The sequence below is a fragment of the Salmo salar genome, chromosome ssa06 (assembly GCF_905237065.1).
Source record: "Salmo salar chromosome ssa06, Ssal_v3.1, whole genome shotgun sequence".
Lineage (NCBI taxonomy): Eukaryota > Metazoa > Chordata > Actinopteri > Salmoniformes > Salmonidae > Salmo > Salmo salar.
This window is the reverse complement of record NC_059447.1, coordinates 32,510,617-32,524,079: the sequence shown is the minus strand read 5'-3', so window position 1 is coordinate 32,524,079 and position 13,463 is coordinate 32,510,617. Positions and strand designations below refer to the sequence as shown.

The following is a 13,463-nucleotide window of genomic DNA, read 5'->3' as shown; positions in this document are numbered from 1 at the left end:
AGATTGGTCACATGGGTGTATGACGTATTGAAAGGTATAAAAACCTACCATAAACACAATTTCAGTCTTTCGAAAGTATGTAGTGCAGAGAATATGTATCCGGCAGAATATTTATTTTTCGGTTTTGGGGGTAACTATTTGCATCAACTCGTAGCAAAATGTTTCAAAGACACTCTACGAACTCCAGTGTCGACCAGCCACCGTGAGTGTAAATTGTAAGTGACCACTGTTAGCCGTGCTGAAGTAGCTAGTTGGCTAACTGCTAGCCACATGTCAAGCTAACGTTAGCTAACTTTCTAACCAGAAGTCTAGGCCTGGCCTGTTTAAATAACATTCAAGAACCCTGGTGTTTCTGTAGATCAGGTTCGAACATACGTTACCTGATTTTTCTTATCACATAACGGGTTTTAGTTAGTGTTGGGATTTTGTTTAGTAATCACTGTGCAGATCGCCTGAGGTGTGGGAACGTGGTCTGCTTCAACATTTGCGGCACACTTATGATTAATTTACTAGCGCGGAAACACTGTAGATTGTATCTTATTGCATGTGGTTAGCTATGTATCGGTCTGATCTTTGTTTGCATCTTTCAGAGCCGTTTGAATTGACTCCCATCTTAACTCACGTGGATTGACGTCAGAAATCCTATGCGCATCGCACTCAAGAGGTAAAACCATCTCCATGATTACGTTTGACCAGTTTTAAATTGGTCAGTTTGACAGTCAGATTTGAACAGGTCTGAAGTGTCTACCTAACTTAATTAACAAGCCTGTGATGAAACAAGTTATCCCTGTCTGAACAACAGTGTTGACCTACTGAAACCCCTGAGGCTTGATGAAAGACTCATGATTTGAATGGGTACGTTTTGGTAGTAGTCAGTTGAGTGACAGTATTGTCTGGCGTAGTTTCTCAAGGTTATATGTAGCCATGTTGCATAGCAAGATTATTAATTGAAGTCGTGCAGTAATGGACTAATTCATACCCTTTCTTGTAGTGTTGTGGCCTCAGAGGGTGAAGGGACAGTTGCTTGGTAAGTACTTAGCTAGAACCTCTATGGTCTCTTGTGACTCAAATGGAGACATTGATTAGTTTTACTTCTCACTGAAGATGCTCGGAGAAATGCACAGCCCTGAATGTGAAAGAATGCTTTTGACTGTTGTGGTAATGCGAACCGAACATGGTAATTTCTTTACAGGTCTGCCAACCTGGGTGTGATCCCATGAAAATGTTCCAATGAAGTTACTCCTATTAGAGCAGGTAACCACTGCTTTGGACATTAAGTGATGGTCAGATTGCTAAGTAACGGTGTTCAATCTGTGGAGGGTGTAGTAGCAAGTCTGTGATGAAACAAGTTATCCCTGTCTGAACAACAGTGTTGACCTATAGAAACCCCTGAGACTTGATGGGAGATTGAAATTATGGGATAATGATTCATTAAAGGATTACCACGATGAACATGTATTAATATTTCAAATGTTTATAGTGCCTTAGGGTCAAGAGGACATTTGATTGTTATTCTCTACAGGTCTGCCAACCTGGATGTGAACGCCTGAAAATACAGCAAGTAATGCCATTGGAATCAGATCAGGTAACTACATGAACTGAATTAGTCTCATGGTTGATAATTAAATGGTATGAGTAATGGTGGCGCAGATGTGAAGAGGGTAACAAGCCTGTGATGAAACATGTTATCCCTGTCTGAAAAGCAGTGTTGACTTATAGAAACCCCTGAGGCTTGATGGGAGATCCATATGTACTCACTTTCTGGTTTTATAAGGTAACAGTTGACTGCTGGAGGCCTTCCTTGGCTTACTAGATGTTTTTCATTTTAGGTAATGGGGTCAAAGATGTGCCAAGGACAGGACTCAAGAACTGAAATTCACCGAAGGATCAGTGACTGACTAAAATAAACTAGTTCAATGCAAACATTAGACAATGTCAAGTTTAATGGCGTACTTAAAACCAGAAAGTCACAGGGCTCTAAGCCCCAGTTAATCAGTGTGAAAGGCTGAATTGTAAGGTGCTTTCTTGAGTGTCCAGGAAGAACTGCTCATCCTGCAGAAAGTTACAATCCTAAGAAGATTAAACGAGTACATTTATCTACAATAAAGATTTTGAAACAATCTGCTTGTTCCGTCTTTAGTAGAACATCTAGGGTAAATTTCAAAGGTGACTTCTGTTAACTGCTTTGGCCCTCTGAAATTGGCTCAAACTGTTCAACTTTAAACCGATTGTAAGCACTTGATTTGGTTAGTAATGCATTAGTTACCTTCTCTGCTGTGTGCCTGAGCAGGGCCAATCTGGACTAAAGAACAGGGGTGAGGGCTGGTGAACAGCCTTGGTGGAAGCCATCTGAGGTACTGTCAACACTGGTCTGCAATATTTAAAATATGCTGTTCTGTGTTAATTCGGTGGGGGGGGGAAAAATCTGTAAAAGGCTCAGCCCACCTGTGAATATAGGGGCCATAGATTGAGGGAAAGGAGTGATTGGGAGGCTGTGTTTGAGTCTCCATTTCTCTACGCTGCTCAGTCATCTTCATTCTCCTGCAGAAGGGGAAATGGTTAGTTGACACACTAACATTTACATGACTCTGGATGTGATTTGTACACAATTCAAAGGCGCTATAGGAGGACTGGCTGGAATGGAACCATTCCAACCATAATGCGCTGTTCCTGATGTGTACCAGCAGAGGCTGGTGGGAGATTGGCTGGTATACCCAACTTATTGACCTGATGGAGGTGCTGCTCGTGTTGTCTCAGTCTCTCCATCTGGGAGTGGATGCTCCTCAGCCTGGTGCTCAGTCACCACCTGTCTGGACTCCTGTAGGGCCTTCTCCCCCTAATATTTTTCTTATGCCAGCTGCAAATACCGAAGCAGGGCGCCCAGTCACAACATTGTGCTACCTCCACTATCGCATACACCCAATGATTTATATACATTACTGTCAACCCAATAGCTAGCTATTAGTGATGAGGTTGTGGTCCAGACCTTGCTGAAGGCCTCTACCTCCTGGGCACGTGTCTTCAGCTGCAGGCCTGTACCACTTAGCCTCTCCTTTTCCCTGTCCAGAGCCTCCCTCTCCCATGCTACAGCTGCCTCATGCTGCTTTAGCTCCACCTGTTCCTGGTGATTACAGAAGACAGCCTGTTTCAAAGCTCAATTGCTTGAGATCAAGTGAGTGAAATATGATTGGGTTAAGTGAACTCCATTGCCTGAACATGGTAAAACGCTGGCAGTTTGCATGCGACAATGCTAGACATACAAGCCTCTTGTCCTATCCTAGCCCCTAGTCTGCTGTGCCATGCTGATGATGGAGCCCTCTCTGTGGGCATCCCTCTCCAGTGCCCGGCTGGCCGCCCGGTCCTGCCTCTGCTTCTCCTGGGTGTGGAACTGGGTCCACTCAGCCGCCAGCTTCCTCCTCTGCACAGCATTACCTGCTGCTCCTCCAACAGGGCACTCTAGACATGGAGGGGAGTAGGGGTCTTCTAAGTCAGTGTTTCCCAACCCTGGTCCTCCAGTACCACCAACAGTACACCTCATTCAGGGCTTGATGATTAGTTGAATCAGGTGTACTGTATGGGGTACTTGAGGACCAGGGTTGGGAAATACTTGAGTAAGGATCTGGCAGACATCTTTAACCACTTCTCCCTCAGTATTTGTCTTACTTTTGCCCTCTCCAGCTCCTCTCTCTCCATGCTGATGTGCTGAGTTAGAGCGTCTCTCCTCGACCAGGTTTCTCTGAGATGAGTCGGCCTTAGCCTGTTCTGCATTCACTCTCCAGCGCTCCTACAACACAATCATCATATTTAACATTCTGGGGAAATGGAAGGAAAGGCTAACCATTTATGCAAATTAAGACTAAACCTCTGTGAATATAATATTGTGACCCTTTGACTTATTGGTGGCACTGGTGCGAGCTGCACATGCTACCTGGTCACCTCAATCAAAACATTACATTTTTTGGGTGGATTAAACCATGAATTTGTTCATCCTCAATTCCTGCTTGGACATGTTAGATGTACTTATTTATTGAATTACATCTGTTACACTTAATCAGTCACATGCGCAGAATACAACAGGTGTATAGTCGTGGCCAGAAGTTGAGTATGACACATTCATTTTCACAAAGTCTGCTGCCTCAGTTTGTATGATGGCAATTTGCATATACCCCAGAATGTAATGAAAAGTGATCAGATAAATTGCAAAGTCCCTTTTTGCCTTGCAAATGAACTGAATCCTCAAACATTTCCACTGCATTTCAGCCCTGCCACAAAACGACCAGCTGACATGTCAGTGATTCTCTCGTTAAGACAGGTGAGTGTTGACGAGGACAAGGCTGGAGATCACTCTGTCATGCTGATTGAGTTTGAATAACAGACTGGAAGCTTCAAAAGGAGGGTGGTGCTTGGAATTATTGTTCTTCCTCTGTCAAACATGGTTACCTGCAAGGAAACACGTGCCGTCATCATTGCGTTGCACCAAAAAAGCTTCACAGGAAAGGATATTGCTGCCAGTAAGATTGCACCTAAATCAACCATTTATCGGATCATCTAGAACTTCAAGGAGAGCGGTTTAATTGTTGTGAAGAAGGCTTCAGGGTGCCCAAGAAAGTCCAGCAAGCGCCAGGACCGTCTCCTAAAGTTGATTCAGCTGCGGGATTGGGGCACCACCAGTACAGAGCTTGCTCAGGAATGGCAGCAGGTGTGAGTGCATCTGCACGCACAGTGAGGTGAAGATTTTTGGAGGATGGCCTGGTGTCGAGAAGGGCAGCAAGCAAGACAAGGTGAGCGCTACCATCAGTCCCGTGTCATGCCAACAGTAAAGCATTATGAGACCATGTTGGGGTTGCTTCTCAGCCAAGGGAGTGGGCTCACTCACAATTTTGCCTAACACAGCCATGAATAAAGAATGGTACCAACACATCCTTCGAGAGCAGCTTGTCCCAACCATCCAGGAACAGTTTGGTGACGAACAATGCCTTTTCCAGCATGATGGAGCACCTTGTCATAAGGCAAAAGTGGTAACTAAGTGGCTCGGGGACAAAACATTGATATTTTGGGTCCATGGCCAGGAAACTCCCCAGACCTTAATCCCATTGAGAACTTATGTTCAATCCACAAGAGGTGGGTGAACAAACAAAACCCCACAAATTCTGACAAACTCCAAGCATTGATTATGCAAGAATGGGCTGCCATCAGTCAGGATGTGGCCCAGAAGTTAATTGACAGCATGCCAGGGCGGATTGCAGAGGTCTTGAAAAAGAAGGGTCAACACTGCAAATATTGACTCTTTGCATCAGCTTCATGTAATTGTCAATAAAAGCCTTTGATGCATATGAAATGCTTGTAATTATACTTCAGTATTCCATAGTAACATCTGACAAAAATATCTAAAGACACTGAAGCAGCAAACTTCGTGGAAATTAATGTCTCATTCTCAACTTTTGGCCACGACTGTAGACCTTACAGTTAAATGCGTACTTACAGGCTCTAACCAATAGTGCAAAAAATGTATTAGGTGAACAATAGGTAAGTAAAAAGACAGGCTATAAAAGTAGCGAGGCTACATACAGACACCGCTTAGTCAGGCTGATGGAGGTAGTATGTAGATATGGTTAAAGTGACTATGCATATATGATGAACAGAGAGTAGCAGTAGCGTAAAAGAGGGGGTGGCGGGACACAATTCAGATAGCCCGGTTAGCCAATGTGTGGGAGCACTGGTTGGTCAGCCCAATTGAGATAGTATGTACATGAATGTATAGTTAGTGACTGCATATATGATGATAAAGCATTGTGAATGATTTTATAAGATGGTGCCTCAAATGTGTTCTATTGTGAAACTGCCCCAAAAAATGTAGGGGCATGGTGCCACCAACTGAAAACGTTAGTCTGGAGCCCTGTGTTGACACACAAGACCTCAAATGGGTCACTCAAGACACTTTTTCCTTTACAATCCCATTTTTTCCCCAGAGTGACATGGCAACATTTTTATTTTACCTTTATTTATACAAGTAAGTCAATTAAGGAGAATCGTATTTACAATGACGACCTGTGATAGAAGCACAGTCGACAAAGACCTAACCTCTGAGTGACTCCTGACCTTCTCTAGTTGCCTCTGCTGCTCAGCCAGCTGGGTGTCCATCTTGGCGATGACTTCTTTAAGCCTTGTTCTCTCCTCTGCCATGGCCCTCTGCTGCTGGCCCAGACGGTCCTGCATCACTGAAACGAGTAGACAAGCTGACTTTCACATAACGTCATGACATTCTCACTGACTGAAGGGAAAATAAATAGAAACTACTGCATTATGAAAATCATTGTTTTCTTTTCATAAAACTGAGTAGTGGTATGATGCCTCGGAGCTGTTCGTCTCTCTGCCGTGCCCCCTGCTCCAGCCCCTGGGCTGTGTTCTCGTGGGTGCTCTCCACCCGAGACAAAGGGTCCCCCAGCCTGTGGGAGAAAAGCTCCATCTGCTCAATCACCACTGTCAGGGACCTACAACACCAATACACAGAATGAGAGAGGCTATATGATGTCAACTTGTAGTAAGTTACGAGTTTGGTTACATGTAGCATGTCCTCTGTATAATTCTTATGCAAAGGTTGGCGATTAAGCAGAGTATGGTTAAAAATTAGTATTGAGTAGAAATGCATGTGTGACCTGCTTTGTGATGTGGCACTGGTCACAGCATCAATCTCCTCATCCTTCAATCTCTTCAGCCTCTGGACCTGATCCTTGTGGTCTTTCTTCATCTCCAAAATAGACTTCCTAGAGGAAGGAAACCGTGACAAAGAAAGAATTAAGGTAGATTATGGAAATATAAAGATAACATACATTCTTTTAGCCACAAGCAGTGAAAATAGCTGGGCTTTAGGGAGAAAATACAGGCATGGACACAATCTCTTGTTCTCTAATGTGGTATCTTTCAGCCCCCTACCTCTGTAGGTCTCTGAGTCGCTCCACCTCTCGGTCTCTGTCCTGCTGGGTTTGGGCCAGTCTGCGCTGGTGCTGTGCCTGCAGCTCCATACGCTCCTGTTCAGCTATATGTGTGATGGTGGCTAGGCGCTCTGCTAGGTCCTCGCATTCCTGTCGTGTCTCTGCTGAACACTCTCCAGCAACATCTGGTTCTGGTCTAGCTCCAGCTGTAGAGATCTCACCTGGAAGAGAAGACGCCGTAGTCAGAGCCGAATGTTGTTTATGGAAGAGGCAGAAAGAGGAAGATCACTGTCAAAAAGACAGTTGATAGATACCTGTCCCTCCAGTTTGATGATGCGGGCCTGTAAAGCTAGATGTCCATTCTGCTTCTCAGTCTCTCTCTTCTGTCTCTGCAGCCCAGCTACATCCACAGCTCCCCCTAACCCCAGCAGCTGGGACTCAAACTACGGACACAGACGGATACCAAAGTCAAGTTACCGAAGAGTCTCAAAAGAGAACATCTGATATAACCTGAGATATCGGTGTTCACATTAGTCAAACGAATGAAATGCGAAGTGTTTCCATCAAATGAAAAGGTAATTGTGATTGGAGATTTGTTTTACCTGCTGCTGTTGTAGTAAGAGTTGTTGCAAACGGTTGGCTGAATGAGACACCTGTTTAAAAGAGAGGAAGAGTTAAATAAGTGACTTATGGTTTCCAAACACAAATCCTCCATAATGACATTAGGGCATATAAACGAAAACTAGAAAGGCCTCTACATACCTGTGGTTGGACAACAGGTGCAGTGTTCTGCATCTGGCTTTGCTGTGGCACTGGGAAACCAGGAACATTATGTGTCAATCATGACAATCTGCCCATCATCAATGACAGTGATTGATAAGAAACTAGAGGCATAACTATTAGAAATACAAATATAGTTAGAAAGTTATTCAAAATGACTACTGTCCATAAGCTATCCCTATGTTTCCCTAAGAGTACCCACACTGCATAGAGGCAGGCATCATAGCATGGGGCATGGGGCCAGACATAGACTGCCATGGCTGGGCAGGGTAGTTAGGGGGTAGCTCTGCTTGACTTGGCCATCCTGGCTCCCTGTGATCCTGCAGGGCTGGTGGATGGTACTGCTGGGGCAAGGGGAAGCTAATGGTAGCAGAGGTTGGCAGGGGAGAGGGGTCTGGTCAGGATAGAAGCCTACTCTAGCAGACATCGCTGTGGATAGAAAGGGGGAGACTAGTACCGAGGAAGGGAAAGGCTGAGGTTTGGTGGGTGGATGTTGGATGACTATTGTGGAGGAGATGAGTGGACTGGTATCTATGGGGAGGGGAGAGCTGATGTGTGCCTTTGACAGGACTGTGGGTTGTGGATGTGAGACAAGCTCAGTACGGGTCTTAGGTGTTGGTGAGTGAGGGGTGTGGTCTGTGTGTGAATTCTGCCTGATAGGCTCAGTTTCTTCGGCAGTGTAATGAGCTGGTCGGGGCTGGGCATGACTCTTTGTCCCTACTGGCTCAGCTGGGTCACTAGTGAATGTGTGATTGGTTTCCTGTGTCTGCTCAGGAGGGTCAGTTGGGATAGGGGTAGACGTTCTAGTAGGCTCTGGGTCAGCCAAATGACTAGAAAGAGACTTGGCTTGGAAAAACAAAACATGTTTGTTATAAAAGATGCTTCCCGTGAGGTAAAAGTTAAATAGCACAACGTAGAGGGAAAATAGACATGGTTAGCTGGGTCCTATAAGACGGGAGTGAGTAACATACCAGGCCTGAACTGGTCCTCTCTCACTGGGGTAGAATGAGCAGTAGGGCTGGGCTGTCTGTGGGAGGGCTCCCTGGGCAGAGGAGAATCTCTTGAAGAGAAGGAACATAATCCTGACCTCAATGTCCAAAAGCACCAGAACTCATATAGCTCACTGGGGCAATATTGCAGTGATAGATATTATACATCACAGCTATTTAGATTAAGGTTGATCATACCCTGGTTCCTTGTTGGGGGTGGATGCATCTTTCCTCCTGGAAGCTGGTGAAGAACCACGTTTGCTGAGGAATTAACAGACAATCAATGTCAACATACTGAGATGTAAGCAGTCGCTTCTAATGTAGGTGTTTCTCTAGAACTCTGGTAGTATGACCCAGCCTTCACTGTAGAGTACCCTATTCCTGGCCTTACCTGAGAAACGACTCCAGATCCACCTCGTCTCCAAACCCCAGAACGTCTTTCTGGGTTGTCCTCTTTTCCTCTGACCGTGCGGATGATTGAGTCTTCTTCCTGCTCAATGCCCCTGATAGCCAATCATCTTTGTCCTTTTGGCTTGCAGAGACCTCTACACTGGGTCCTACTGGTTTGGGGGATTTGAAGGAGGTGTTTGGAGTCTTTGTCGATGGCTGTGGAATGCGGTTGCCAGACGAGGAGGGTTTGCTTCCCACTGACGAAGAGGGGGTCTTCAAGGGTTCTGGTACAGGTGGGGGCTCTTCCTTCTCTTCCTCCTCATCATCATCATCCTGCGAGCGCCCCAGCCAGTCTGCAGCAGGCCGGGGAAAGGTAGGAGTGAGCGTGGGGGTGATGGGTTTGGGTTTCTTCTCAGGAGAAGAGGCACTGTTGTCCTCAGTGGAGAATCTGAAAAGGAGTGGCTAATCTATGATGGTGGCCATTTCCTTTGTCATACACTCTGGTCCAGTAGCTGACATAGATAAGCTTCAGGAACTCAGATTATATCTAAATATGATGGACTTTTTATTGACCCAACTAAGCATTGATCCAGGCATTGACCAAAACAAACTATGAGGAGGGCTTCTGCTACAGCTCTGACTTACCTGACCGACTGTCTGCATGAGTGGCGTCCCTCAGGTGTAGTGACCAGTGTAGGCTGATAGGAACCAAACGTCAGGTCTTCTTCTAGGAAGGGGTCTGACAAAGGGAAACATCAACTCTCATTTAATTCATTCAAGAATACTATATCACACTTTAAATACAAAAACATGGAGTGTTAGCTACCTTTAGTAGTGGGGGTCTCCTGATGATGCTTCTGATTTTCCTGCTGCTGCGGAGGGTCCTTCCTCTCCCCTGTTAGAGGGCGCTCCAGAAGGCGAGGGGACGTCCCACGCCCCAGAATCTCATCTAGCCTGGTGCGTGCTCTTTGAGGGAGCTCACTGCTGCTAGAGACAGTCAGCACAGAGGAATAGGGAGGGTGCATTTCAAATGAACTTTTTGTTGGGTTTATCATAGTCCATAGGTTTTGTGATAGCCTTGGTTGGAACTTATGTTGACTGAGGCATTTGAGACCCTACCTCTCATTCTTTGGTATGAGCACGGTCTCATTCTTCTTAAGGCTCTCTTTGGGACTCTCCCCAAACCCCAATGCATCCATTAGGTCATCTTCGTCATCATCAAATGTAAGCTCGTCCCGCTTCTTTGGAACTGGAGCTGGTGAGGCTATACGAGAAATATATGCATTTGATATTTTCTGTCTCTCTCTTTTTTTGTATATGTTACAATGTATAAATTCTCAAATAAAACACAAAAAGTTCACCAACCTGTTTCTTTATGATAGGGGAGTCTGGGGGGAGCACTGATTTCTCTGGAGGAGCTTTTTTGATGATTTTTGGCTCATTTTTGTCTTCTATGGGTAGATCATCTAACAGGTCAGCCAAAGGGTCATCAAAGTCTGTAGACAACAGATACGATACCAGAGCTGGGGATACTGGTTTGATATCGATATGCTTTATGGTGTTAAGAACTCTACACTTAGGGCCACTCTAATAGATTTTACAGTTGACCTGATATTTTTTGGTCTATACATGGGTCCAACTGTTAGCTTTGGTACCTTTTGTGTCAGTTGTTGGGGCAAGAACGTCATCTGAAGCAATGCAGCAATAGGGAGAAATAATGTACAATTATGTATATTTGCATTGTATTAATAATAATTTGGTGGCTCGGGTCATTGATAACCAATGGTGTAGCCAGACTAGCCAAAGACCCAGACAGGACAGTCAGCTCACTAGTGAAGCTGAACCTTTTGTAGCCACGTGCTGTCGATGCAGGAGCAGAACTTGGCTTCTTCTCCTCAATGTCTGGCTCATCTGAGATTCCTCCTCCTTTTAACTTGTTTCCTGATTTAGGAGGATTTTTCGTAGGTCCTCCAATGCCGGAGCCTTTAATCTGAGCTGGGGCTGAACTGGGCTTTTTCTTTGATCCAAAGAGATCAGCGTCCATATCATCTATGTCCTATGTAAGGATAGAACAGACACAGCTGGGTTATGAACGTTCACACATAAAGCCTGGAGTCTTACTCCCTGGGGATTTGTCATTAGAACAAGGCATCATTACCTTCATACTCTCCAGTAAGGCTGTGGGATCAGCCTCAGAAACATCAGAACCTTGGATTGGAAATGAATATAAAAGATGTATATGAAGGAAAACATAGTCAACTGCCTCCCTACCATACTCAATGTATGACTTGCCAACTCACCTCATCATTTTCAGCTTCCTCAGCAAGTTTGCTGAAGAAGTCGTCGTCGCCCAATAGTGAGCTGGAGAGCAGAAACGCATAGAATTAGCAGATACTGTCACAGTCTGCTTGCTATCTAAATAGTCAGGAAAGAAAGAGTTGAGACTACTCTCTGATCTGGCAGTACATTATTTCAGTCCCAGTTAACTCACCGTTTTCCACTGCGTGATGGTAGAGGAGGTCCTAGTCTGCCTGCTTCACGGGCCAGAGTTTGGCCTTCACTGGGAAATCTGTACAAATAAACAGGAAAACTTTACCATCACTACACAGTGTGTACGTACAGTATATTATACTAATGATGTGTCAGTTTGAATGGTCATAGATCTGTTGTAGGGATGTAATTACATACCATCATCTCCCAACATGTCTCCTAACATATCATCAATTGAACCTGTAGTACAAAAACATAATATTGAATGTGAGCTCCATTCAAGTTGTATTGTGCAGGATTTAAATAGGTAAATAACAACATCAGAGGGACTTACTCTTCTGTCCTTTCTTCTGTTTAGCCTGTATCGATTATGAACACATAGGATAGGATAGGGGGTGGGTTTAATTTGTGGAACTTTCCAACAGGAATCTGTTACAAAAACGTCGTAAAATACAAGATTGCCAAACAACGCATACAAAGTAGCACGATACATTCACCTTGCTAACTAGGTGTCGAATAGGCATCAACTCACCACATAGCTTATTCTTAATGTTTGTCCATAGGCTACCAGAGTGAGGACAGACATTTTTCGGAATAAACGTGGTGAGTGAAAAACTTAATGACATAGCCCACTCCCTACCAGGTACCTTATTCGGCCGCTATACAACTTTGTTATTTACGAAGTTTCTGGAACAGATTCCTGTTGGAACGTTCCATAAATTATACCCACCCAGGTTAGGAGTTTTAAAACAAATTTCACTGCAGTCAATGGGGGTGACTGGCACTTGAATAAACTAGAAGCTTTAACTAGAAGCTATCTTGTTGCGGGGAATTAGCTAGCTCTCAACAACCTATACTGAGCACTATTACATCTTAAGAGGGTTGATCTTGCAGAATTACCAAGAATGTATGAGGAAACGTGTGATTAATGACTCGTATCTTGATTTAGATAGTATACGATACTTACTATGATATTTCTCTGACTGCAGCAGCGTTAAATCTGAGCAAATTTAATTAGCTAATGTTAGCTAACTAGCTAAAGTAAAGCGTCATGGTGACTATTGGTAACCACAACGAAGGGAAATCCCAACAAGTCTGCAAATTTGCTTTGGCTAGATGACTAGAAGCTACTGTCTGTAGCTATTCTTTCACAAACTTTAGCTAGTATATTTGGTCACTAGCTACCTTTTAAGCATTTAGAAACAACGAACAAATAATGCTGAGTGTGGACTCAGCTAGGTGTTGTAACGTTACCACCAGCACTAGCTACATTCAAATGACATGGAAAGGCGGTTGTCTCATCAGGAATGCATTAACTGTGTAGCTAAACGTACTCCCTCTGATTGACCAGGTTGAATGACTGAATACTAACTTAAATATTTAGAGTAAATCTAACCACCCCTCAATTTAAGTTAATAAAATACCAATCCATATGCTTTTACCCGCAGGTTCCTCTGTTGTAGCATTTTCAGTGAATTATTGGTAAACATTCTGTTTGGTCACCACTAGGTGGCGTTTCAGGTTAGAACATTTCAAGATATCAAGATATATTATTGTACAAAAGAGCAGAATATAGAATAACAAATATTGTTTTTATCTAGCTAAATACTTTGTGTATAATTGCAGGTCAGTATTGGTGTACATAAGCGAAGTAACTGATTATATAACAACATTGTTAATGGGTCTACATAGCTAAGCATTCAGTCAGTGGTGGTGATGGACTGTATATAACTTTCAAAATACAGAAATACAAATGCATTTTGCATCATATGATGCTGCGTTTTGTATTTGAAAGTTATAGATCTTGAAAAATGTATTGGTTACATGCAAAGCATCTTGTCCCCTTCCCATTCCAGCACCAACAACACAGAGCACATAGGTT

The 13,463-nt window shown here is 44.0% G+C and overlaps 1 long non-coding RNA gene, 2 other non-coding genes and 1 pseudogene across 3 annotated transcripts; 3 read left to right on the top strand and 1 right to left on the bottom strand.

Moving 5' to 3' along the window:
- Positions 1–19: 19 nt before the first annotated feature.
- On the top strand, positions 20–2,120 carry LOC106606990 (uncharacterized). Its single transcript, XR_001329150.2, has 6 exons — positions 20–215; positions 591–664; positions 992–1,027; positions 1,193–1,254; positions 1,523–1,585; positions 1,830–2,120. It is a non-coding gene; the product is annotated as an uncharacterized lncRNA (long non-coding RNA).
- Positions 761–832, top strand: LOC123743612 (small nucleolar RNA R38). Its single transcript, XR_006770468.1, has one exon. It is a non-coding gene; the product is annotated as a small nucleolar RNA R38 (small nucleolar RNA).
- LOC123743611 (small nucleolar RNA R38) lies at positions 1,329–1,400 on the top strand. Its single transcript, XR_006770467.1, has one exon. It is a non-coding gene; the product is annotated as a small nucleolar RNA R38 (small nucleolar RNA).
- LOC106606982 (fas-binding factor 1 homolog) lies at positions 1,516–13,057 on the bottom strand (annotated as a pseudogene).
- Between the last annotated feature and the right edge of the window lie 406 nt (positions 13,058–13,463).